Consider the following 5,135-nt stretch of genomic DNA (forward strand, 5'->3'; position numbering starts at 1 on the left):
AAAAAAAAAAAAGAAAATACAAATGTTTTATATGTATGAAGTTTTCTCAAATTTACTAGTAATCAAGGAAATGCAAATTAAAACCTGTTTACATTATTTGTGGTGACTATACACTGATGTTAGGAGTATAAAATTGTGCGGGAATTTAGAGATCAATTTGGCAGTACATATCAATGTTATTTCTTTCCTATTACCCAGAAATTCTACTCCTATGTTCAAAGTCCTGGATAAACTCTCACACGTGCACCTACCTACAGGCACAAATACAACACTACTATTGGAATCAATTTAATGATAGCAAAAATTAGGAAGATCCCAAATGTCACCCATCAAGGGAATGTTTTGGTTATTGCTTATCCATCCAATAGAATGATATACAGCAGTGGGAAAATCCACTATATCTGTCCACATGGATGAAATCTAAATTTGGTACTGAATGAGGAAAGCCAGTTTCAGAAGTATCAAACATTATACTATTTATACAAACTTTAAACATTAGATAATATTCAAGAAAATATATGTAAATAAAATTGCAAAGACATCCATCAAATCCTAGACTGTTTACCTATGGAAGGGTGTGTAGTTTGATCAAGGCGTCATCAAGGAGCCATCAATTCTTTTGGAATGCATCATTTCTCAAGTTGGGTGTGTTTATTATTTCAATACGTTTTGTATAACTGTTTCAAAATAAATTTAAAGATTATTAAATCACTGGTTACTAAGACACAAAAATTCACATACCAAAGCCAAAATTATCTCAAATATCAAGATGACAGTAGAGTTATATTTCACTAGAATTCAATTACTTGCTAACTTCAACTAATAAAGCTGAAAGTTGAGAAATGGAAAAATGCATACATTCAGACACAAATGAGCACGCACATGCACACGGATACTCACTTGTACCCTCATCAGTAGCCAAGGTCATAAAACTTGTATATGAAAGGCATGTGTATTATTCTTTGAAAAATACTATACATAGGCATTTTAATAGCTATTATTAGCAGCAGCCTCGAGGAAGAGGACAAAATACATTATCCAGAAACAAACTTCAAAAGCTCAGGAGCATGGAGTTAGTTAATGTAGGACCAAATGTTTATTATGGTTACTGCTTTTATTTTCAATAAACCTGTCATTCTTTTTTGTCTTTCTATTCCACTAACACTACATTTTAACGAATCAAGCAACGTTATATTCTCTACTTACTTCAAGAAACCAAACTATCAATAACATGTCCTTGTTCAAGCAGATGCATTGATTATTCTCTAAGTGGGCCATTAAAGAGGGGTGAAGAGGGAATTCTACTTAAGCAGTATTACTTTTATCTCACATCCCTTCTGCCCATGCGAACAAGGAGAAATGGCTAAAAAGACAATTCCCACAGTCTTTACTGATCTCACCATATGAGGGATCTGTAGAAGCAGTTTCTATAGCAGGGAATTAAATTATTTGCATAGGTTGTTTTTTCAAAGAGAAATATTTTTCAGGGAACTAAAATAATTCACTCTTTTTGGTCAAGATCATTAAGATTTCCTATTGTAGAATTCCCTTAGGGGTTTTTTTTTTTTTTGCCTGATATTACATCTTCTCTTGATCATATCTAAACTTCTAGGTTCAGCCCACTAAGTTTATATAATTAACTAGGTTAGATTCATTTAGAGTCAAGATTTAGTTTCTTTTGGATTTCCAGAAGCCAGATTCTAATTTTCAGCAGCAGCATACCCTAGGTTATCAGGTTTGGGATTAAAATTGTTTATTGCTCATACTTGTCTTTTAGGTGCACGTAATGAGTAAAGCTAGTGGTTGCACCCACCCAGACAGGGTCTTTCCAAGGAATACATGTTCTATGGATCTTTGCCTGAAAGAAGGGAGCAACTGGTTATAGTACTAGTTGAAGCCTTAAATTAACACTTCTACTTTAAGGTGTATCACAGACAAAACTGGTGATTGTAGGTTTTTATTTGTATGCTTGAGCTTTCTAAATAGCCCTTGAGAATACTATACTAGTTAATGTATTTTATTAGTGAAAAACTATATATTAAAGACAGAATCCTGAGGAGAGGTAGGAGTGGATGAGAAAATAGTGCCGTTTTGAACTTTAATGAAAATAGCCAATAGAATGCATGTTAATTTTATCCATTACTACTCAAAAATGAAAACCCCAAAGGCATGTATGTAAAATTTTAACACATCTCTATATTGTTTAGGAATACCATGCGTTCCTTTAGAGAGGAATTCGATTCACACAAATTGGATAGTGAATCATTTTTGGAGAGAGAAAGGAGTAGGCCCATAGTTGTGTCTGAGGCTCAGCTGGAAGCTGTCCCTTTTTGTAAGAAGGTAACCCAGGAGGAGGCTAAGCAAAGTGCTGGAGAAAACAGTCTTCCCTGTAGGCCAAATATAATGCTACATGAATTGGGAGCTTCCTGGTTGATGGATTGGTTTGGTTATCACCTGCCTCTGGTAGACTTGCACAGCTCTTGGACTTCTGTAGATGTAATGCTTGCTTCTCCCTAGAGCTGTATTTTTTTTTTTGATACTCCAGAAATTTCTACCTGGCCTCCTATTAACAGACCAAAACCTGGCCACTATTTACCTTTATTCAAACTGATCAAGATTGTTGAATATTTTCCTAAGACTCTACTTGTCCCCCTTACTAAGGGCCACCATTTTTTTTTAATTTGTCTTGGAAGTTCCATAAATAGTGTAAGACTTAGTTACCTGGTCATCTTAAAAGAGTAATCGAAAAGTCATCAAAAATACAAAATTCAGGGGGAAGGTAGGAAGGAAGAATGAGTGAAATGGCTATTGGTATTAGAAGAGCAAAAGCACGAACTCCAATCCATCTCTGCTTTCGGCATTCAGAACATCATTACCGTACGTGATGAATAGGATTTCATCAGGAAAAAACAAAAATCTTTGAGTTTCTATCCACTGTGTTATTTTAACCACAGGAGTTTTCCATTTGCTCCTCAAATGAAAATATTCAGAGTATAGCTGTCCAAAACAATGCCTATTGAATTCTTTTAACAATGACAACAAGATTTTTATCCAAAATCGAAGGTTCCAAGAAATAGCATTGCCTCGTCTGAGAGGCTCAACTAAGCCCTATGCTCTCTCCTCCATGCTCCTTATGGCCAGGGTCCCTAGAAGGGCTTGGTTCTTAAATACTTTATGGCTACGATTTTGTCACAGACATATTTGATGTCTTCATCATATCCTTTCAGTCCACCTCTGATTTCAGCCCCAGCTGAATCAGATGGACAGTTCTATACAAACCCAGTCACAGCTGTGTTGATAATGTCCCACCAGACGTGCACATTGCACATCTTCCTAGTTTTTCTTAGGGTATTCTCTGGCCTATAGGTGCTCGTGTGGCCCATTAGTGCAGGAGAGTCAATGCCCAGAGGGCGACCTTTCAAACATACGTGACAATTCTTGGAAGTTTTTTTTTTTTTTTAGTTTCAATACAGGAATTTTATTTTTTTCAGTTTTTTAACTTAAGAATATTATGGGGATACAAACATTTTGTTTATATGAATTACTTTTGTACAGTTGGAGTCAAAGTGTGTCCAGTCACCAAGATAGTGTGCATTGTGCATGTTAGGTGTGAATTTACCCATCCCTTCCTCTTCCTTCCCACCTGCTTGATTTCTGTTGAATTTTACTATCGTATGTGCACATGAGGGTTGATCATTTAGTCCCAATTTAATAGGGAGCAAATGTAGTGTTTGTTTTTCTATTCTTGTGATACTTCACTTGGGAGGATGGTCTCCAGTTCCATCCAGGTTGTTACAAAAGGTATTAGCTCACCGTTTCTTTTCTGTGGTTGAATAATACTCCATGGTATACATACACCATATTTTATTAATCCATTCATGTATTCATGGGCACATATAGGTTGTTTCCACATCTTTGCTTGTGATTGTGAATTGTGCTGCTATAAACATTCGAGGGCAAGTGTCTTTTTTATAAAATGTTTTTCCTTTGGGTAAACACCTAGTAGTGGGATTGCTGGATCAAATGGTTTAGTTGTTTGAGGTATTGCCATATTGCTTTACATACAGAAAACTAGTTGAACTAGTTTGCAGTCCCACTAACAGTGTATAAGTGTTCCTTTCTCTTGGCATCCACTCCAACATTTGTTGTTTGGGACTTTTTGATCAAAGCCATTCTCACTGGAGTTAGGTGATAATCTCACTGTAGTTTTAATTTGCACTTTCCTGCTGATTAGAGACATTGAACATTTTTTCATTTGTTTATTAGCCATTAGTCTATCTTTTTTTGAAAAGGTTCTGTTCATGTCTTTTGCCCACTTTTTAATGGGGTTGTTTGATGTTTTCTTGCTGATTTTCTTGAGTTCTTTGTAGATTCTGGTTATTAGCTCTTTATCAAGTGTATATAGCATGCAAATATTTTCTCCCATTCTGTAGGTTGTCTGTTTGCTCTATTGATTGTTTGTTTATTTGGCTGTGCAGAAGCTTTTTAATTTGATCAGGTCCCATTTATTTTTGTTGTTGCTGTGATTGTCTTTGGGGTCTTCTTCATGAGTTCTTTTCCTAGGCTGATATCCATAGGAGTTTTTTCAACATTTTCTTCTAGAATTCTTATTGTTTCATGCCTTAGGTTTAAATCTGTTATCCATGGTCAATTCTTTAAACTAAATGACAAAGTGGACACAAGTTATCAAAATCTGTGGGATTGAGAAAAAGCAGTCATAAGGAAAATTTGAAGCCATAAATGCCTACATCCAAAAGACAAAGATCACAAAACAATCTAATAATGAGTCATCTCAAGGAATTGGAAAAGGAAGAGCAAACCAATTGCAAACCCAGCAGAAGAAATAACTAAGGTCAGAGCAGAACTAAATGAAATTGATAAAAGAATTATACAGAAGATTAATGAAAAAAAAGTTGATTCTTTGAAAAGGTGAACAAAGTCAACAGGCCTCTTTCTAGATTAACTGGAAATAGAAAAGACAGGACCTTAATAGGCTCAATCAGTAATAAAAAAGGATATATCACAACTGATACCACAGAAATACAAAATACCATCTCTGAATACTATGAAAATTTCTATGATGTAAACTTGAAAACATTGAGGAAATGGATGAATTCTTGGAAACATACAACCTC

Source organism: Propithecus coquereli, unplaced genomic scaffold, assembly GCF_000956105.1.
Source record: "Propithecus coquereli isolate 6110/MARCELLA unplaced genomic scaffold, Pcoq_1.0 Scaffold303, whole genome shotgun sequence".
In the NCBI taxonomy this organism is placed as follows: Eukaryota; Metazoa; Chordata; class Mammalia; order Primates; family Indriidae; genus Propithecus; species Propithecus coquereli.